The sequence below is a fragment of the Oryctolagus cuniculus genome, chromosome 8, assembly GCF_051225735.1.
Source record: "Oryctolagus cuniculus isolate XC-2025 breed Fujian yellow rabbit chromosome 8, ASM5122573v1, whole genome shotgun sequence".
Classification (NCBI taxonomy): Eukaryota; Metazoa; Chordata; class Mammalia; order Lagomorpha; family Leporidae; genus Oryctolagus; species Oryctolagus cuniculus.
Window position 1 is genome coordinate 16,009,411 of NC_142874.1, and position 23,141 is coordinate 16,032,551.

General features: G+C 38.1%; 2 long non-coding RNA genes across 3 annotated transcripts; one reads left to right on the forward strand and one right to left on the reverse strand.

Annotated features, from left to right (window-relative positions):
- Positions 1-8,243: 8,243 nt before the first annotated feature.
- LOC138843590 (uncharacterized) lies at positions 8,244-13,953 on the reverse strand. The gene is made up of 3 exons (XR_011378530.2): positions 13,820-13,953; positions 12,601-12,665; positions 8,244-8,452 (listed from the first exon to the last, which is right to left on the reverse strand). It is a non-coding gene; the product is annotated as an uncharacterized LOC138843590 (long non-coding RNA).
- On the forward strand, positions 13,950-19,081 carry LOC103345416 (uncharacterized). 2 transcript variants are annotated; one of them, XR_515327.5, is made up of 3 exons: positions 13,950-14,363; positions 15,663-15,716; positions 18,847-19,081. It is a non-coding gene; the product is annotated as an uncharacterized LOC103345416 (long non-coding RNA). The 2 variants fall into 2 exon arrangements; XR_016211616.1 differs by lacking the exon at positions 15,663-15,716 and having other exon boundaries at positions 14,160-14,363.
- Positions 19,082-23,141: the final 4,060 nt, after the last annotated feature.

Genomic DNA, 23,141 nt, shown 5'->3' on the forward strand with positions numbered 1-23,141 from the left:
CTCTCATAACTGGCCTTTGTTGTGTTGAGGTATGTTTCTACTCCACCTAATTTGATAATAGCTTTTATTCAAGGATGTGGAACTGTGAAACCCTTTTTCTACAGTTAATGAGCTGATCATTTTGTACTGAAAACAGAAACGAAAATTTTCCTTAGAGGAAAAGAGTTAATATGGTCACTTGGTATACTGACCTTAAAACATTTGAATAGGAATTTAAAAGGAAATTTTAATGAGTACACAACATACACAAGTCTATTGATTTGCATTTCTGAATTATGACTCAGTAATTAAAAACATCCTGGACCTATGAAAGCTACCAACAGCATTTTCTTGAGTCAGTCTGAAGTAAAAGAAAGAAAGAAAGAAAGAAAGAAAGAAAGAAAGAAAGAAAGAAAGAAAGAAAGAAAGAAAGAAAGAAAGAAAGAAAGAAAGAAACAAGCAAACAAAGTAGGGGAAGCTGGTTGTGGTTCATATATTGTAATAAAGATACTAGTATATGAGATGTTCCTATGGGAAATGGGGACAAGGGTATATGAGAACATGTTGAAGTACTAATTAACAATTTCTGTTTTGCAAATTAATGATTCAAAAAGTGAAAACTTTTTAAAAACAGTCTATTCAGAAAAATATCATTAATCATTAGGAAAAAACAAAGTCTCATCTTTTTCATTTACTTTTCTGTTATTTATACCTGGTTAATTAACAAAATCAACTAATTTTCTTTTTTATTTTTATTTTTAATTTATAGGTTTTGTATTTTATTTTTCTTCATTTCAATTGCCATATAATAACATATAGGCTATAAATCTAAAATTATATTATAGGCTAGAAGTCTAAATGTGATGTTTTGATCTAAATAACCATAGTGAAAGATTAAATTAAGCTAAATATAAAATAGTAGAAACTAGAGGTAGGGTTTATGGAAACTCTTTGTATTACTTCACAATTTTTGTTTTATGAATTTAAAACTGCTGATATAGACTTAAAAATATTTTAAAAAGAAAAGTGAAAACTTCATGAACTATTTAGCTATTGGATCTGCACAAACTGATAAGTATTTTTAAGTTTTTTCTACTCCTCAAACATTTATTTTTCTCTAGCATACTGTGCTTTAGCTTGTGAAATTTCTACCCCAACTTTTGGGAAGAGAAAGGCTTACTACGTAACTCAGTCAGACAAAGTGTAATGTGTGACTTTTTAATGCGTTGCTGTCCTGAGGCGAACAAATTGTGTTGGTCTGCCCACCCAAAGGAAGCGTTCTTTGGTTCTGTGGAACGGCATGGTTTTCAAGGCTTCACGGTTCAGGCTGGGTTGACTCTGACAAATATGAAGAAATCACAAATCTCTACTTACCAGAAGCAGCCCGGAGACGCCTTTCAGTGGGACTCTGTGCAGCACTTTAGGCAACTAGGAGGGCATTGAGTTCTACCCTGATGGCAGGCTGGGTTCCAGAAGCTAAGATCTGCACAGGTGACTGTGGAATCCACAATGGCTCAGAAGACCCACAGTACCCTGGGGACAGTGACCACTTGAAATAGTCCCTACGCTAGCTTCCAGTGGCTCACCAGAAAAATAAGGCAGTTCCAGGGGTCGTTGTCTTGAGAAAATAAACACAGTTAGATCAACCAATCAAGTAGGAATAGTGCAGCTATTACTCCTTAGAGACGTGTTGTGCTGGGCAAGCGTGAAGCGGCAGATTAACCCACCGCTTGCGACAGCAGCACCCGCAATGGAATGCCAGTGTGAGACCTGGCTGTTCTGCTTCTGATGTAGCTTCATGCTAATGTGCCTGGGAAGGCAGCAGAGGCTGGCCCAAGGATTTGGGTCCCTGCTACTTGAGTCCCTGCTCTCTCTCTCTTTTTTAAAAAAAAAAAATTATTTTATTTATTTGATAGATAGAGTTACAGATTGTGAGAGAGAGAGAGAAAGGTCCTCCCTCCGCCGGTTCACTCCCCAAATGGCCACAACAGCCGGAGCTGCGCAGATCCAAAGCCAGGAGCCAGGTGCCTCCTCCTGGTCATAGCAGTGGGCCATCCTCCACTGCCCTCTTGGGCCACAACAGAGAGCCAGACTGGAAGAGGAGCAACCAGGACTAGAACTGGCGCCCACATGGGATGCCAGTGCTGCAGGTGGTGGATTAGCTTAGTGGGCCAAGGCTCCGGCCCCTCTCTCTCTTTCTCTGTCTCTCTCTCTCTCTCTCTGCCTTCCAATAAGTAAATAAATCTTTTCCTTAAAAAAAAAATGCAATATGTATATCAGAGTCACTTGTTCCCTTATAAGCATTTGAGGGTTTTAACTGCCAGTTTCCTGGAGACCAAACTAGAGAGAGTCATGATTGGCAGATATTCATGTAGCAAAGGGAAAGGGTGTGTTTATTTTTTCAGCAAAGCATGTAAGTGAAGTTTGCTCTGATAGATGCATTTGGTGGTTGTTATTGCTAAAGAGACTCAAGGCAAAAATTTCCTTGAAGTTCAAACAGTTTACGTAGAATATGTCAACATTTCATTTGCTTATCTAAAAATAATGAGCTCTGCTTCAAATGCCAAACTGAATGAAGTGTTTTCTTTAACAATTTAAGTTCATTAAGTTGAAAATAAAAAAAGAAAATGACCCCAGATTCTGCATCTATGAAAGGATAAAGTAAGGAATATAAGGTTTTGCATAAAAGAAGAATATTGTTACCAAGTAAAATATATTCATGCTAAGTTTTCAAGGCAATTTAAGCTGAAGTTACTGAAATTGTGTTATGTTGATATTATGAAATGTAGCAAAGTGGAAATGTAGCAGTATCGGCAATAAACTTATCATAAGTAGACATGATATTGAAAATATTAAATTTGAATGATGAAGGAACACATTTAGAATCCTCTAACTTTAAACTACTTTTAGAAGTCTCTCAAAAGGCTTCAGTAAATAGATTAAATTCTCCAACACCACTTACAGTACCCTCCTCAGGAGCTCATCTCTCTGGGTCATCCTCAGAAAAGGGTCTCACAAATCATCCTACTGCTTGCAGTTAAATGGGTAGGTTTTCACATATGTAGAATGTAATTTATGAACATTTAAAATTTGTTGTAACATGAAAGTATCATATAAAATGAAGAAAAAAGAGAGCTGTATTTTTTGTTCTTGCAAAAATTCATTCCACAATTTTTCACCATCTCTTTTTTATGTGATATGCACCGTTAGGTTCAAGGAATGAAAGATTCAGTAAGAATTCAGGAAATCTTGACTGGATTTGAAGTATTGAGAGATCCTAGGACTTAGAGAAAGTATGTGATTTTAGAGTGACCCAACATAATACAATCCTAGGGGTCAGCACTGTGGCGTAGTAGGCTAAGCCTCCACCTGTTCATATCTTTAAAATAACCAGAAACTTGCAATGATATTTAACTTCTTTTTATGTTGATAATTTCATGGTTAAAAATTGAGACTGAAAGAAGCATCATGCTGTGGGTTACTGAAGAAAACTTCAAAGCCAGGTAGATCTGGGTTTAAATTCAAATGTACCACTTGCTAGTCTTGTGTCATTGGCTCTGGTTGTTGTGCCCAATTCAACACTAATTTGCATAAAAATCTGCCTCCTAAATCATGGTGAGTGTTAAGCAGCCTACTTGAGATAAGCAGCAAGCACATAGGAAGCAGTTGTGTTTTGGTTACTTAAGGAAGAAATGAACTGATAGACTGAGATTATCTTTTGCAAAAACATGAATATTTATATTTTATCATTTCTTTATATTAAACAAATTACTTATCAACATTGTAATGCTTTTATTTTTCTAATTTTTAATATACTTACATTTTTTTGTGATTAGTATTCACAGTATGTAAGATAATAGATCATAAAAATATGATTTTATTTATTTAAAAGGCAGAGAAGGAGAGAGAGAAGAGAGAGAAAAAGAGATCTTCCATCCACTAAATCACTTGCAGATGGCTGCAATGGCTGGGGGCCCAGAACTCCATCCAGGTCTCCCACATGGGGGCAGGAATGGAGGCACATGGGCTATCAACTCCTGCCTACCAGACACATTGGCCAACAGCTAGATGGGAAGAGGAACAGCTGAGACTTGAACTGGCCTCTGATATAGAATGCTGGTGTCACAAACAGCGGCATCACCTCCAGTACCAACCCCACCTCAAATCTTGATACCATAAGTGCCCGTGGCTAGTAATCATCTTTCCATTTCTTTACATTGCTAAGTTCCTAGAACATTCTCAATAAATCTTTAGTGACAAAAAAGTATGAAAGATGGGGCCGGCCCCGTGGAGCAGTAGGTTAATCCAATGCCTGCGGCGCTGGCATCCCATATGGGCACTGGTTCTAGTCCCAGCTGCCCCTCTTCCAATCCAGCTCTCTGCTACAGCCTGGGAAAGCAGTAAAACATGGCCCAAGTGCTTGGGCTCCTGTACCCGCATGGGAGACCGGGAAGAAGCTCCTGGCTCCTGACTTAGGATCAGCACAGCTCCGGCCATTGTGGCCACCTGGGGAGTGAACCAACTGAAGAAAGACCTTTCTCTCTGTCTCTCCCTCTCACTGTCTGTAACTCTATCTGTCAAATAAATAATAAATTTTTTTTTAAAAAAATATGAAAGATAATGAAACTACACAATATTCACAGATTGACGTTGTGAATTTAGTGTTATTTGCAGCAACTAGGGACTGATGAAGCATGTAATTAGAAATGTACTCCCCTGGGCCAGCATTGTGGTGCAATAGTTTAAGGCACAACCCACAAGAGCACTGGTTTTAATCTTGGTCACCCCATTGCCTATCCAGCTACCTGCTCATCCACCTGGGAAGACAACAGAGGATGGCCCAAGTATCTGGGCCCTGCTAACCACATGGGAGACCCAGATGGAATTCCTGGCTCCTAGCTTTGACCTGGCCCACTCCTTACCATTGAAGCCATTTTGTGAGTGAAGCAGCAGATCAAAGATTCTCTCTCTCTGTCTCTCTCTCTCTTCCCCTCTCTGTTACTCTCCCTTTCAAATAAATAAGTAAATCTCAAAAAAAAAAAAAAAAAAAAAAAAAGAGGGGGAAATGTACTGCATATGTCTTTGAATGGCAAAAACAAAAAATCAGGCATGTTGTATTCACCTTTCATCTTAAACCTTTGATTACTGCTCCATCAACTATACAACTGTCTGGGGTCAATATTGTGGCACAGGTGGGTAAAGTTCCCACCTGCCACATAAGCATCCCAAATGGGTGCCAGTTCATGTCCCAACTGCTCCAGTTCTGATCCAGCTCCCTGCTGATGGCCTGGGAAAAGCATCAGAAGATGGCCCACTTGCTTGGGCCCCTGCCACTCATGTGGGAGACCCAGAAAAAGCTCCTGGCTCCTGGTTTAGGTCTGCCGCAGCCCCAACATTTGCTGCCGTTTAGGGAGTGAACAGCAGACGGAAGCTCTTTCTCTCTGTGTGTGTCTCTCATTCTGTCTCTGTAACTCTGACTTTTGAATAAATAAATCTTTTTAAAAAAATTATACAACTGTCAGAATCAGTAAGATATTCAAGATAATTGCCAAAATTTTGATTCATAAAAATTCCCAAATGATTTGGAGAAGGAAGATTTATTATGGCTTTTTTTTTGCTTTTAGGTCAGGGCCATACTAGTAATACCAGAGAAAAACAATAATACAAAAAGCAGAGGACGATATTCATGACAACCTGAGGGCAAGAGATGGGAGTGAGGGTGAGAAGTTGAAATCTGGATTGAGCTCTTTGGCCAGATGAAAAGGCAAAATTCTAAGACTAAGCTGCCATGTAGCTTAATGATACATTTTAAGGAGAGCTGCATAATCTCTAAGTTCAAGGTTATAAATGTCTCCTCTGGTGTGAGCAATATTTTGAGATTTTTTTCTTCTCTCACACAGGTTATAATGACACCAGTCATACATTTGAATCCATGGGAAGTTCTTATTTCTGTTAACAGTCTTTTCAAAGTATTGTGTTTAGCTTTCAGGTAGAATGAAAAATCAGAGAGATTGAAAACTGATTGCTTTCATGGGTTCACTTTCGAATTTTGTGACAACATGAACAATTTTTGCTTTGTTATTAAGCTTGAATATTTTTGGGGGAGAAGTCAGTATGTCTCAGCATAGAACAGTTAATAGTACCTTACACTTAAGTACTGCGTGTTCTTTCAATCTTAGAGAAAAATTAAATATTCACTGAACTAATCTCAGCAGGATTCGCAGAGTCTAAAAAGTCATCAAAGGAAAAGTTTATAAAGAGAAAGTATTTAACACAGTTGCAGAGTAAATGAATGTTATATTTTTATGTGAAGTAGTAGGATTAGTCAATAATAGAAAATTTTATTTAAGAAATAGAAAATTTTTATACCTATTTCAATAATATTGTAGACTTTGATCTCATGCTCTTGGAAATATCCCTATGATGGAGAAACCAGGAATAAGTAAGTCAGATGTGCCAGAAAAATGACCAAAGTACCATTACTATTTGGTTGCCACATTAAGGAGAATAATTGGCAGCATTAAAGGTGATAATATTTTCCCACAATATCTTTGAGATCTGAAGAAATTTTGTAGTTAAATACTCAACTACTGAATTATTTCTCCTTTAACCTTTTATTTGAAATAATTTTAGATTACTGATAAGTTGTAAAGATAATTCAGAGTTAATGTGTACTCTTCAGACAGTTTTATATAATTATTTTATATAATATATTGTATATAAAGAGAATTGAAAATGAATCTTGATGTGAATGGAAGGGGAGAGGGAGCAGGAAAGGGGAGGGTTGCAGGTGGGAGGGGAGTTTTGGGGGGGGGAAGCCATTGTAATCCATAAGCTGTACTTTGGAAATTTATATGCATTAAATAAAAGTTAAAAAAATATTGGTCACAAGAAATTGACCTTGGACCTTGGTGTGAGACAATTAACTGAACTATAGATTTTAGATTTCATCATGTTTCTCCACTGATGCCTCCTCCTCTTCTTCATTTTTACCATTCTGAGTCAATTATAGTAGTCACATGTCTGTTTACCCATTTCCAAATCTATGTTAAGCTGCCTTTCCTAGTATCTCAGGACCTGAACAATTTTGAAGAGCATTAGTTAGGTATTCTGTAGAACGTTGTTCAATTTCAGATTGTCTGATGTTTTCTCATGATTTGGCTCTGTTATGGGATTGGGGAAGAATAACATGCAGATGAATAAGTATACCTGACAATAAGTGGATCACTGATGCTAACTTTGATCACTTGCTGTCTCAATCTGTGTATCATCTATCACCTATATCCTCTATCTAGAGGTAATCTATCTACCTGTGTTTAATTTCTACTTCCCTCCTTCTCACCTTCTTCCACTTTCACCTTCTTCTCTCTCTCTTATGAATATCATTATAATTACACGCAGAGCCTACATGGAGGATGCAGCAAAGTCTCCCCAGGTTAAGATGCTTAACTTTATCACCTCTGTACATTCCATTTTGCCATGTAAGATTCACAGGTTCTAGGGGTTGAGACATGACTTTTTTATTTAAGATTTATTTATTTTGGAAGTCAGAGTTACTAAGAGAGAGAGAGAGAAAGAGAGAGAGAGAGAGAATCTTCCATCCATTGATTCACGCTCCAGATGACCGCCATGCTTCTTCCAGGTCTCCCATGTTGGAGGCAAGGGACCAGATACTTGGGCCGAAACCAGCTGATTTTGCAGGCCTTTAGCAGGAAGCTGTATTGGAAGTGGAGCAGCCAGGACTTGAACTAGTGCCCATAGGGGATGCAGCATTGAAGGTGGTGGTTGTACCCACTATGCCACAGTGCTGGCTCCAAGACATGGGCTTCTTGAAGGGGCGGGGAAAGTTTCTACCACATACTCCACGGTGTTCCACTTAAATACCCAAAAGTATCTTTATTCAGGAGAATATATGAATGATAATTTATTGAATAGTTACTTATTAATCATTGAAAACAATTGAAATACTGATTAATGAAACATTACATATTTTACATTCAATGTACTATATGGAAAATATTTGAAATAAATGAAATAGACTCTAATTACTCAGTACTGAGAAATGCCCCCAGTATATTATTAAAAGAAGAGCAAAGAAATTAATAAAGGCTATTTATACCAAGACTCAATTTTTCTGGGGAAAACAGTACACACGTGTCTATAGGGTCTGTGAACAGATAGAGAAATGTTTAGAAATGTACATGCCAACCATTAAGAGAATTACTGCTGTAGGATATAATTTGTAGTGCAGAAACCAGGAGGAATTTTTGAGTGTGGGTTTTAATGTTTGATTCTACAACAGCCTGATGTTTAACACTCATGCATTACATAATATCATATCATAGTTACATAATATGATGATCTCCCTTCCATAGAAAATACTCACATAGAATAATAACAATGCATGCTCACAAAACAATTTTCTTATCTAATATGGAAAGAAATGACCTTTGTGTTTCTTTGAATTGTCATCCTAAAAGAACAAGAGCAAACAAATCATTTCAGTTTTTTTTTTCTTAATAGCTTAAAAGCCCTGCTCAATTTCCTGTAGTGTTTCACAGTAATTGGTACATGATATTTATGATTTTATATGTCTTGAGCATTTTTATAAATGTGACACTACTTCAAAAGTTCACGAAAAATGGAATTTAAAGTTAAGCCTTTCTTGTGCTAAAAACGTTAAATTCTTAAATATTAGGGTCTTCAAAATGTTTGGAAAAATGCATATTATAAAGAAACTATGCATGAATTTCAAAAAATTTTTTGCATCAAAATAACCTTTTAGCTACATTTCACATGAACTTTTTAAAAAAGATTTATTTTATTTATTTGAAAGAGTTACAGAGAAAGGTAGAGACAGAGAGGTCTTCCATCCCCTGGTTCACTCCCCAGATGGCCACAGCGGCCTAAGCTGTGCTGATCTGAAGCCAGGATCCAGGAGCTTCTTCTGGGTCTCCCACATGGGTGCAGGGGCCCAAGGACTTGGGCCATCTTCTACTGCTTTCCCAGGCCATAGCAGAGAGCTGGATTGGAAGAGGAGCAGCTAGGACTAACACCAGCGCCCATATGGGATGCTGGCACTGCAGGCCAGGGCTTTAACCCACTGTGCCACATCACTGGCCCCTCCCATGAGCTTTTAAAAGTACCTTCATGTGGACCAGCATCGTGGCTCACTTGGTTAATCCTCCACCTATGGCGCTGGCATCCCATAAGGGTGCCGGGTTCTAGTCCAAGTTGCACGTCTTCCAGTCCAGCTCTCTAGTGGCCTGGGAAGGCAGTGAAGGATGGCCCAAGTGCTTGGGCCCTGCACCTGCATGGGAGACCAGGAGGAAGCACCTGGCTCCTGGCTTCAGATCATTGCAGCGCGCCGGCTGTAGTGGCCATTTGGGGGGTGAAGCAACGGCAGGAAAACCTTTCTCTCTGTCTCTCTCTCTCTCTCTGTCTACAACTTCACCTGTCAAACAAACAAAAAAAGTACTTTCATAAACAATTTGCTTTTTGCCCTAAAATAATACAGGATAAAAATTCTATGGCATAATGTGCCAGGCCATCAGTGTACCTTAGGTTGCTATGATGTTGACGTCATTGCTCCACAACTGTGCGTGTCAACTCCTTTATAGTCACAGGTGCCATGTCTGCCCTTGCCATATGTTTTCATTTTCCATAAACTACGTATTTGTCAAAGTAGTTGACAGGCATCACTAATGAAATTACAAAGACATATTCTGGAATTTAATGGGCAGTCATTGAGAATATCCTCAAGTCCATTCAGCAACTTTCCTTGGACGTCCCTTTATCTGGGTTAGTGACAGCCTGACCCAAGGAACACAGGCTTAGAAGCTGAAATCAGGCTGTGTCTCTCCCTCTCCCTCACTTCCTTAGTCAAGCATTTGCACTCAATTAATGCTCAATTTGTGCGAGATTTAGTACGCCCAGTTAAAACAACCAGAAAAAGTGACTCAGTAAAGGGACTTGAGACAAATTAATGATCTAGTAAAAAAAAAAAAAAAACAAAGAAATTAATGATCTAGTGGTCAAACACCATCAGAAGCTACTGTTATTCAGGTCGTGGAGGACTGACGGAGAAAAGTTGAAAGTTATTATTAAGCTCTTAAAATAAAAAAAAATCTAGCTGCCATCGAAATGATTCATGCCCCTGTTATTACATGATTGTGAGCTAAATATATGTGTGTGTGCGAACCTTGTAAGAATTCTCTTCTGGTGATTGTTATTTTCTTAGAGCAGTGGGAATCAAAGTTAGCATCTGTGAGATGTGGTTGGAAACTCGGAGCTGAAGCTATGTAACACTTGTCTAGAGAGGACACTATTTTCTATAAAAATGGAGAAGGCTGCTTACTAAAACCAACATTTTAAAATGTGCCATTACCACATGCTTTCTACATTTTGACATAGTACAATCGTTTGACTCCCCCTTTTATTTTAAACAAGCTGAGAATATATTCTTTATCATAATTTTTGATCTTAAAAAGATTTTTTTGCTGAGACATCTTCTGCTAGCTTTTTTTTTTTTTTTTTTTGGACAGAGTTATAGACAGAGAGAGAGAGAGAAAGGTCTTCCTTCCGTTGGTTCACCCCCCAAATAGTTACTACGGCCAGCGCTGCGCTGATCTGAAGCCAGGAGCCAGGTGCTTCCTCCTGGTCTCCCATGCAGGTGCAGGGCCCAAGCACCTGGGCCATCCTCCACTGCCCTCCTGGGCCACAGCAGAGAGCTGGACTGGAAGAGGAGCAACCAGGACTAGAACCCGGTGCCCATATGGGATGCCGGCACCGCAGGTGGAGGATTAACCAAGTGAGCCACTGTGCAGGCTCCCTTCCAGCTTTTTAATAGCATGCTAAGAAACAAGTGTCACTTATTAGGATTGAATAAGTAATATCTATATCTTTTCTAAAACTCTTTAGTAAATGCATTGTTGCTAATCAGCATGATTGATCAGATATAGGAATATGCCTACTTTCACAATGACAGAGGCAAGAAGCATTTTATTTTGTTTTCCTCTCCCAGAGATACCAGATATCATAAAGATTGCGTTTGACACACACAATCACCTGGGATATGTAGAGCTGATTGCCACAGCGGAAGAGCAAAAGCAGCCTAATGTAATAATGGAAAAACATGATTAGCAGATTCATTAACTGGTGACTGGCTTTTCATTAACCTCTTTCTATACTAGAAATATGTTTACGTACACACAGTTCTCAGGAGATTTAAGAACTTAGTGTAAAAATTCTTCACCTCCATTTATGCCTTTTTGACTTTTTTCTGATTGCAAAATAAACTGACATTGACATATTTATTGGTACTTCACTTTTTCTCTCAAACCGTAAGTTTTAAAGAAAGAAGATAAATTACTTATATAGATGTTCCTGCAAGAACTGCTTTTACATCTTTTTGTTTGCTCATAGGAGCACAGTGGTATAAAATCCTCTTTATCATCTATAGGTTTTCTTTTTGGTCTTTAATTTTTTTATTTAATTTGAGAGGCAGAGAGAGAGAGCGCCCCTATCCACTGGTTTATTCAAGTGCTGGCAATGACAGGAGTTGCATTTTTTATCTTAATTTTTTTTTCACGATACTCTTTTTCCATGAACACATTGAAGGCACCTAATACACAATTTCAAAGATTTTTTTCCAAAAAAAGTTTAATTTCATTTTCCGTGAACTTGCCAAAGTACTCTCATACACACACACACACACACACACGTACATAAATTTCAACAAGCAAGCAAAACTAATCCATTATGGGGCCAATGTTGAGGTTCAGTAGGTTCAGCCATCACCCACGACTCTGGCACACCATATCAGAGTGCTGGTTCAAATGCCAGCTGCTCTGCTTCTAATCCATCTCCATCCGAATGTACTTAAGAAATCAAAGGTGGTGCCCCAAGGGCTTGGGCCCCTGCTACCCATGTGGGATACCTGTATAGAGTTCCAAGCTCCTGGAAGTCATTAAAAAAAAAGAATTATTTATATTTATTTTGAAAGGCAGAATTACAGAGAGAAAGAGAGAGGGAAAGGAATACACAAACACACACACACACACACAGAGAAAGAAAGAAAGAAAGAGAGAGAATTTTCCATCCACTGGTCCACTCCCCAAATGGCCTAGTCTATAGTCAAGGCTGGGCTTGGCCAGAGCCAGGAGCCTGGAACTCCATCCAGGTCTCCTATACTGGTGGCAGGGACCCAAGTATGTGGGCCATTGGCACCAATCCGGAATGCTGGCATCTCAGACAATGGCTTAACCTACCCCAGCTGCGAGATTTTTGTTTATACTCTAGAAGATCTAATCAAGTCCACTTTCAGGAATAATTAAAATTCATTAAAACTACTAAGCATTTTATGTAGTTGTGAAACAATCAAGTTTGAATAAACATCTTAACAATTAAAACTATATACTTACACCTTCACAAAAATATAATTTTATATGTGCATAAAAATATATTAAAATAATTCATTTGTAGTCATGATAAACAGAAGCATAATTGGAAAAATTTTATTTTAAAATAACTTTCTTTTCTCTCTGATATAATCACAGTGGGAAAGTAATGTTGGAATATGTTTACTTCACACAAGATCTGCATTTAAATTTCATAACTTACATTGCATTTCCAGGACATTTATATGTAATCACAGCTCCAGGGTAAATTATTATTTCCACAGATTGCTTAAATTACAAAACATAAATGTATGCTTAATTTAATGAAATTTAATATTTTACATTATTCAAATAGTTTAAAGCATTGGCTCTAATGACATCTAGTAATGCTTCAAATCATTAAGTAATTGATGTTTTGGTTTAAATTGTAATTTCCAGATTTTGATCAATTAAGAAGTTAGACTAATGTTACATTAAAATGATTAATAATTGATGCTCATTTCTAAATTACAAATACGTGCACATTATTGACTAAATATAATTTAAATTATTTCACTTATAGAAAAATGACTATATACTAACTGAATTTTGTGCCTACACATAGGAATTATGAACCCCAAATTTGTAAAGTTATAAAGTACATACCACAGGTATAACAATGACAAACTAACTAGTTATTCAGTTTTATATTGTAAACAAAAAAGTATAACAATATTCTATGACATAAGCAACTAATTTAAATACTTTTTGACAATAGGATATACATATCCAACATAGCAAAGTGAGATTTATACTTTTCATTAAGGAGATTTTACATGCATATAGCTAAATTTTATTTAATGTTTATTTTAAATATGACTCAATTTCAAAATAAAAATATAGGTATAATTTTATAATTTGCATGATTTAATGCTAAAATAGAAAGATTTAATTCTATCATACATTTGTGCTTTGTACGTTGAAAGATTTGAAACACTGATAAAGAGTTTTAAAAAGCCATAGAAGACAAATTTGAGATGACACTAAATCTTAAAAGGTCTGAGCCAGGCAAAGCTGCATTCCTTGGTTTCACAGTGCCTGGCTGCTAATTGCAGCCTGGTCCAGCCCTGACTATTGTAGTTATTTGAGAATTAACCCTGTATGGGAACTCTGCTTGTCTCTCTCTGTTTCATTGCCTCTCAGATTAACTTTAAAAATATATATGAATTATCAAATAAAAAAATAAAATATTTCAAATATAAAAACGGATGGATTTGATTGAAGTTTTATAAAGTAGACTAGGTGTTAATGGTCTTACTTTTTTATTTATAACGCTATTATCCAATAGTAAGATATATAGAATATATTAAAAAGACAAAATTAGAGTTGATATTTCTTTTCTTGTAAAATGACAAGATTATTACATTTCCAGACAAGCTTCTTTGCATTATCAAAGTACTTACCATAGTAGCTGAAATTTTGCAGGGGTCTCCAACCGAAAAGGAAACAAAGTTGCTAAGCCTTCGCTCCACAAGGCCTCTAAGCCTTTGCTGGAGTTTTCCACACTTCCGCATCCCAGTGACTCAGCGTTTCCAACATCCAAGATGGCCCCCAGGGGCGGTACCTAGCCTGACAGGAGACTTCTGTATTCGTGGACAGTACGTGTCCTCAGCTGTGATTGGCCCTTGAGAGCATGCCCGGCTCATGTCCTGCCTTACCTTTCAGCTGATTGGCTCAGTTCCCTTGTGCCCTGGACAGCCCCCTTTCTGTGTCTATAAAAGCGCTTCCCCTCCCAATAAAGTCGAGAACCCGGCTACGCCCTGGGCGTTGGCTGATCTCCCGGCTCTGGTGTGGTTCCTTTGCCGCCGACACTCTTCATCCCTCTCGGCCCCGAGCTCCCCAGGCTGGCCCTGAGCAGCTCTATCGGACCTGCTACCCCGTGACGAGCAGCAACTGGTGCCCCGTGTGAGGACTCACGAAGTCGCTGACGGGCTAATCGGACTGCAGGTGAGTGTACTCCCATAAAATATAGGACAGCACAATTCCAAACTCGATCCCTCCCTTGATACCCTTAAAGTCCTACTTAAGAGGAGGGGGTTGGAGCCCCCCTGCAAAATTTTTGTCATAATTCTGAATCATGTGGTGAAATTTCCTTATATTTGAAAGAATTTTCTTTTTATTAACTGTTATTTATTAGGTATGTTCAAAATATTTTCTATAAAGACACCTTTACTTAGATACTGTGACTGTTAACATTTATCTCATTAACCACTATTCTTAGTAATTTGGTTTTTCCCAATTCAAGTACCAAATTTCAAAGTAAATAAAAAATGTGAACTTTAATTTTGTAAGCAAGGGTGGGGAGATTAAGTATTATTTAAATTTTAATTAATACTGCTGTGAGAGCTCTGTAGTTAATCAACTGTAAGATAAAAATCCTAACCCTTCTCCCCCCAAAAAAGAAAAAAAATTCAGTAGTCTTAGGTTAATTATAGGTAAATTAAAAATCACAGCATATGTCAGTGATTGTGCACGTCCCAAGGAATACCTGTTTTCATACTCGCAGACTAAAGAATATTTTTACTGAAAGATTATGCTTAGATTGCTAAATTCCAATTTACATTGTTTGTCTGAGATAATCATGACATACTTTATCATATGGTTAAGAAACTGGTTATTTTCCATTTCCACGTTTCACATAGCTGATACCCCAAGAGTATCAGTGACTTGATCATTGTAAATTCTGTGTTACACTTCGAGAGATTATTCCCCCCCACCCCCCAGTTTTGCCTGTGGTATAGGAAATTTCATCTTCTGGATGAAGCATCAGAGAATTGCATGGATTTTGAGTTTTCCACAACTACAGCAACAATGAACGTTTAAGTTGCTGAGGCATAGACTGCTGTCTCGCAGCGGAAGAGATTTAAGCCATCTTCAAATCATGAGAAATGGTCTTAGCTGGAGACCTTAGGCCAGGGCCCTGCAGGAGCTTCAGGCAATTTTGGAACAGATGTAGCATTTCACCAAGAACATTAATCAACATAGCAACTCCAGAGGGAAACGCCATCTATACCACATCCAGGAAAAAAGCTCTAAATGATTAGAGACACAGATGGCCATATTTTATTTTAGTTTGACTTTATATTATTTTCTTATTTATTTTAAAGGCAGAGAGAAAGGGGCAGAAAGTTACAGAGAAAGACAGAAAGAAAGAGATCTGTGTTAGGCTGTAGTCAGGAGCTAGGAACTTAATGTGGATGCATAGCAGGGACCTAAATACTGAAACTATCATGTGCTGCCTCCCAGGATGCAAATCAGCAGGAAGCTGGAGTTAGAAGCAGAGACGGAGCTCAAACCAAGGTACTCCAGCATGGGAGGCAGGTGTTCAAATAGCGTATTCACCACTGCATCTAATGTCTGCTGTACCTTATGTTAATCTGTTCTGATCTTTCATGGTTATTTTATTTCATTTTCACCTATACATTATTCCATCTGTCACTAATGATTATTTTGCCTCTTATCAACGATGTCTGTACTTTTTTCTAACCTTGATTTTGCTATTGGAACCTTTGGTCACTTCCTTTGCATGTTTCCAGTGCCTGTGTTCTGATTAAAATGCCCTTCCTATACAATTACAGTGTTTACACGTACATCCCTTCGGATGAGAGCCATCTTCCGCTGATGTAAGTCTGGTGTATTAAGAAAGATGGTTTTCTGCATAATTAGATTTGACCACTGAATGACTTTAGATGATAAAGCAATAGGCCAGATGATCAGAAGCATATGTCTCTATCAAATCATGCCTAGACAGAGAAGTGTCATCATAAAATAAACTCTCCTATACTAAAGTGCTAGTATTTGTAGCTAAATCTCTTAATGTTTTCCTCTGCTAATGTGTGTGGATATGTCATGCCCATGTGTGAAAAATGCTTCAGGGACAATGTTCCATTAAGTGACCTAACCAATGATCTTCAAACAAAAAAAAATATGGCATTGATAGATATTGGAAAGACTACCCACAGGGCCATCTCATGTACCCACAACACAGCAAAAAGCAGTGAAAATTTAAATTAATTATATTCTGAGACCATGAAGTAATCTACATCTTGGGCCAACTAGTGAGTAAGAACTTAAACCAAGGAAAATTTTTTCTGTTAAGAACATGTAGATACCAGGATAATTTCTTGTCAGTGTATCAAGACAGAAAAACGTAAGATTTCTGAGGGTCCAGCTCTATAAAATAGTTCTGCTCTGAAGATACAATATAAATCAATGAACGACACTTGATTTTTCAAGGTGAACAATCAATCTGTTTGACCAAGCCTGGTTTAAGACTTCACCTCATTATGTTCATGAATTTAAAATTACCATGTCACACTTGCCCAATCTCAAGGAGTTCCCAACCTTGATAGATTTGGCATAGAGTCAACACATCTCAGAGCCTCATCCTTTTCTACTTTCCTTTTCTGAGGTGCTAAGAATCAACCACAGTAACTTTCTTTATTTTAGTAAATCCAAGGAAATAAGTTTTGATTGTTCAATGGTGTTTTCTGATAGTATTTTGCTAAGGTGAAATTGACAAATATACAGATCCACATATCAATAGATTAGATTGACAAGACATGCCAGGAAACAGAATTGGGGAAAAAACTGCTTCTATGATGGATACATAACAATAAAGTAATTAGAAATAGTGCATATCAGAAAGGGTACCCGTGAAAATAGTTAAAAAATCCTGTTGAAAGACATAAAAGAAATTTCAGCAAATGGGAAATCATACTATATATTTGGATGGAAATATTATTTAGAGAAAGTATATTAACTTATTCCAATTATCATGGTTATTATTTAATTTTGAAGGATAATAACAATTTTGATCTTTTTAAACTTGATATATCTAGTGGAAAGTTAATGTTGAATATTAAACACCAAAACTGTTAGCTATGTGTACCCCACCAGAAGTCAGCATCCAATGGAAAGGTATTGTGATTTATCCCATATCTACTGTGTTCAATATGGGAAAAAGAATAATCTCACATATTAATGGTGGATATATTGCTACAGTCTGTTTGGAAAGTGATTGTGTAATATCTATTAAAATGAATAATATGTATACTCTGAATCAGTAATCTCACTCCAGGAATCTTTCTCATATTAATAAAACCATAATGGCCACAAAGAGATATTTATTGCAGGAATTCTCACTGTTGCAAAACCTAGACTCTTAGGATATGAGTAAATGAGAAATGCCTAAATAACTTAAGTCAAATTCACAACAAGAATAGCATGCATCCATTAAAAATAGTACACAAGAGCAGCACTCTTCAAGGAATTTTCATCTATGAAATTCTGTTGAATATATGTATTTATAAAAATGCATATTTTATTCACACATATTTATAAAATATTTGACAAAATATAAATGTGAAGAAAAAAACAGATAATTCTCTAAACCAATATAATAAAAAGTTATACACCATGTAATTCTAGGGGGAAAAATTGGAAACACTTCAAGACAGTGGCAAGGGCAATGATTTTTTCTGTATAAGACCCCAAATGCGCTGACATCAAAAGGAAATTGGCGGGCCGGCGCCGCGGCTCACTAGGCTAATCCTCCGCCTAGCGGCGCCGGCACACCGGGTTCTAGTCCCGGTCGGGGTGCCGGATTCTGTCCCAGTTGCCCCTCTTCCAGGCCAGCTCTCTGCTGTGGCCCGGGAGTGCAGTGGAGGATGGCCCAGGTGCTTGGGCCCTGCACCCCATGGGAGACCAGGAAAAGCACCTGGCTCCTGGCTCCTGCCATCGGATCAGCGCGGTGCGCCGGTCGCATCGCGCTGGCCGCGGCGGCCATTGGAGGGTGAACCAACGGCAAAGGAAGACCTTTCTCTCTGTCTCTCTCTCTCTCACTGTCCACTCTGCCTGTCAAAAAAAAAAAAAAAAAAAAGAAAGAAAAGAAATTGGCGGCCGGCGCCGCAGCTCACTAGGCTAATCCTCCGCCTTGCGGCTCTGGCACACTGGGTTCTAGTCCCGGTCGGGGCGCCGGATTCTGTCCCGGTTGCCCCTCTTCCAGGCCAGCTCTCTGCTGTGGCCAGGGAGTGCAGTGGAGGATGGCCCAAGTCCTTGGGCCCTGCACCCCATGGGAGACCAGGAGAAGTACCTGGCTCCTGCCATCGGATCAGCGCAGTGCGCCGGCTGCAGCGGGCCGGCCGCGGCAGCCATTGGAGGGTGAACCAACGGCAAAGGAAGACCTTTCTCTCTGTCTCTCTCTCTCTCACTGTCCACTCTGCCTGTCCAAAAAAAAAAAAAAAATTGGCTCGCTCGCTCGCTCGCTCTCTGCCTCTCCTCTCTGTGTAACTCTGACATTCAAATAAATAAATCTTTTTTTTTTAAAGGAGGGGGGTGGTTTGGTTCTGTGGCTTAGTGCATAAGGCTGCAGTGCTGGCATCCCATTTGGGTGCCTGTTCTAGTCCTGACCTCTCTACTTCTGATCCAGCTCTCTGCTATGGCCTGGGAAAGCAGTAGAAGATGGCCCAAGTCCTTGGGCACCTGCACCCATGTGGGAGATCTGGAAGAAGATTCTGGCTCCTGGCTTCAGATCAGCACAGCTCCAGCTATTGTGGCCAATTGGGGAGTAAACCAGTGGATAGAGCACCCCCCTTTCTCTCTGCCTCTCCTCCTCTCTCTGTGTAACTCTGATTTTCAAATAAATAAATAAATCTTAAAAAGAAGCAAATTGGATAAGTGGGATATATTCAACTATGAAATTTCTCATCATAGAAAGCATTCAACAGAGAGAAGAGACAATCAAAGTAAGTGGAAGAAATATTTGCAAATAATTCATCTAAAAATATTAATATCCAAGATGTACACGGAACTAAAAACAATCAACAAATTATTTCAATTTAAAGTGGGCAAACGACCTCAACAAATATTTCTCAAAAGAAAAAATGCAAATGCTTACCAGTACTCAACATCACTAGCCATTGGGAAAATGCAAATTCAAACTACTGTAAGACATGATCCCATTCCATTGAGAATGGCTATTAAACAAAGGCACACACACACACACACACACACACAAATATTGACAGGAATGTGCAGAAAAGAGAATTTATATACTCTGTTGATGGGAATGAAAATTAGCACAGTCATTATGGAGAACAGAATGGAAGTTCCTCAGAAAGAGAAACAGATCTTCCCAATGATGCAGTTATACCATTTTGTGGTATGTATCCGAAGAAAATGAAATTAGCACGCAATCAGACAGCTTCAGGCCCCTGCTCATTGCAATAGTGTTCAAACAACCTAGATTTCCATGAACAATGAACAAAGAGAAGGTGGCAAAAATATACAGCAGAATATTATTTAGCTACCAAGTAAATGAATCTAGAATTTTGTAATAAGAAAGATTTAACTTGGCCAGTGCCGTGGCTCACTAGGCTAATCCTCAGCCTGCAGCACCAGCACCCCGGTTCTAGTCCCGGTTGGGGCACTGGTTCTAGTCCCGGTTGCTCCTCTTCCAGTCCAGCTCTCTGCAGTGGTCCAGGAGGGCAGTGGAGGATGGCCCAAGTGCTTGGGCCCTGCACCTGCATGGGAGACCAGGAGGAAGAACCTGGCTCTTGGCTTTAGATAGACATAGTGTGCCGGCCGTAGCGGCCATTTGGGGAGTGAACCAATGGCAGGAAGACCGTTCTCTCTGTCTCTCTCTCTCACTGTCTAACTCTGCCTGTCAAAAAAAAAAAAAAAAAAAAAAAAAAAAAAAGATAGATTTAACTGTTGATCACTGTTAAGTGAAATAAACAAATCTGTACTATAGTTATACATTTCTTTTCCAATCAGGATTGTACTTTTTTATTTTCATTTGACTATGAGTACAAGGAACTTAATTTTAAATATTCTAAGGGTATACAGTAGCATTGTGAATAAGTATTAGAAGTTTTTGCTGGACTTTTTTTAATTTAGGAAACTGATATTTTTAAATTGATTAGGAATTTGAATGTTTCAATTCTTCCAGAAGTGTAGGAGTAAATTCACTGTGGAAACCATGCAGTTCCTAGGTAAAGAGCCATGTTACATTTGAATATGCCTTTTAGTTGTGCTGGTGTGAAATACCTACCTGCTCATTTTTCTGTGTTCAAGTACAATTCACTGAAGGAAAGCCTACCTGCTTCAGGTAGCACTGCTGAGTTTTCTGTTATGAGCGGAGATTGAGTTTCGTCCATGTAGTCTAAACCGAACCTGCTCTCGGCAGGTTATATTGTCTACCAAGCAGCTTGCTTGGTCAAAGCTCTCGTAAGAGGTTCAGGAGGTGCATCCTAGCCAACTTTCTCACTACTGTGGTAGAAGCACTGGGAACCAAACCTAAAGCTTATCTTCGTGTCAATCAGCCAGACATAGAGTCCACCAGAGAATTTGAGACTAACTAGCTCAGAGTTCAGGTCATTGGCTGCCTGCCTGTGTTTCTTTCTTCTTCTTCTTCTTCTTCTTTTTTTTTTTTTTTTTTTTTTTTTTTTTTTTTTTTTTTTTTTTTTTTTGCTTTTCCTCTGTAAAAGAAAACCAGAGCTGGGTAATAAAGTGGTAAAAGCAGATTTTTTTTTTTTTAACTAGGAGCTATAACAATATGGGAAAAGAGACCTTAGTGTAGAGCTGGAGTGGATTTTCTATACAACAAGCCAAGGTTGTAGCCAAAGAAGCAGTTGGAGGCATATATGGATGAAAAACCAAGAAGAAACATCAGATAAGGGTAGATTCGTGCTAAATGGACCTACCAGAACTCTTGCTGAAGGTGGGCCAGGGTGATCAGCTACCAGCAGGACTTGATTGAGTAAGCATAATGAGATATCAAGGGTAGAAGTGCTTTCTTAACTGACTCATCAGAATTCTTTCTAAAACTGGATCATGCAGGCCAGGTAAGTACTAACACTGAAGGTCCAGGTCTAGAAGGCGTGGATGATGCAGACTAGGAGTTAGGTCAGGGAGAGAATCGTTGTCTCCTCCCATGGCCATAAATCAGGCCAGAACTCTCGGGGAATGTTTTGGTTCCGCCAATAAAGAATGTAACAGAATCTTCTGAGGAACTGTTTTGGCCTATTACCTCCCCACTTGAGTTCCATAAACACCATTATGACTTTAGAAGACCACCTCAGTGGGTCAGCACGTACTCCTGGAATGGGCCCAGACACAGAAAATCCTCCATGCCAACCACTGTACAACACTCCTTTCAAATGCTGCCTGTAGGCAATCAAGGGCTGGTAGATGGGACTGAACACAAATGAAGTCCCTCACTCCCAAAGCCCTCACCTTAATGGAACACTTGGCAATCATTCTTTCAGTGTTTACAATTTTGATTCTAAAAGGTACTGTCTTTTGTAATACCTTTTAACCCTGCTTCAGTGAAAGTAACTCATTAAAGTATGAAAATTCTTGGTTAATTTTGTCTGGACTTTGTTTTGTCTTTGACATTTCACAGCTGTGTTATTTCGAATAGTCAAAATCCTCCAGAACCACATATCTAGTAAGAGAATGGATAATAATAGGAAAATAAATCAGTATTCATAAAATAAGCAAACAGATAGAAAGAAATAAAGTTCATACAATAAAACAGTAAAAAGCAGTAAGAACTGCAAGTGTTATAGATGTATGCCACAACCATAATACTGAGCATAAGCCACACAAAACCATGTGTACTGTCTGATTATATTTATATAAAATGAAGACACAGGTATATCTACCTTAGTGTGTTCAAAGTCAGGATTGTGGTTAACTTACTGAGGGAGCGTTTAACAAGAAACAAGATGTGAGCTTTGGTGACGTATTTTTTGGACTGGATGTTAGAGTGTTCATCTTTTGAAAATTCAGTGAAATATAAGTGGATGATTTATGCATATTTAATTTTATGTACATATTACAAACTGAAGAAGAAATTTTAAAATGTTATCTATTCTTATTGCCTTAGGTAAGAGAATTCTGTATACCTCTTAAGATACACTAGTATGAAATAAAAGAATAGTTCAATTTTTATTAATTTCCTCTACTCCAAGAAAAGAAATTTAGAATTATTTTGAAAATAAATTATCAATGTGAACGTTTGAGTGTTTTAATAGCCAAGAGAATATCTAAAAGATTTCTTGTCTCAGTTCACCATACAAACCCTACCATGAAAATGTCAATTACTCTAACAAGAACAAGTAAGGTGATGACAGAGTTCTTTCAATCTTTGAACACATTTTTAAACACTAACATGCATTTTTCTATGCATATTCACTGTAACATTCTCAATTTCTGCTTTGAACAAGAACAACATATCAAAATTCAAAAGCAGTTCAAGATATTGGGCCAAAATAAGTTAGGTAAACAATATTCAATAAGAGATACTCATTGTTCTTAGCATTTACATGTTGTTATATAACAACTATATATATATAATATATATAACATATATATAAATCTGTATCTCTTCAGAATATTGTTGTTTGGAAATCCTTGGTAGGGAGCAAGTCCAAAATGTTTTCCTATATAGGCTTGAATGCTTCATCTCCAAGGCAACCAATCACTCACATACACTCCTCTGCCATGGGTTCATAACATTTTGCCAGTGTTGCTTTTCAAGATTCTCTGAATTATTTGTACAGATCTACACTCAGCTTTTACTTGCTATATATACTTCCTGGCATAAACAGGATAAAATGAAATCTAACTAGAACAAAATCACATTTAAAAAATATTAGAAACTTGTCATTGAAAAAGTTAACACAAATGGCAGAACATTGCCCCATTAGGTAATATAAT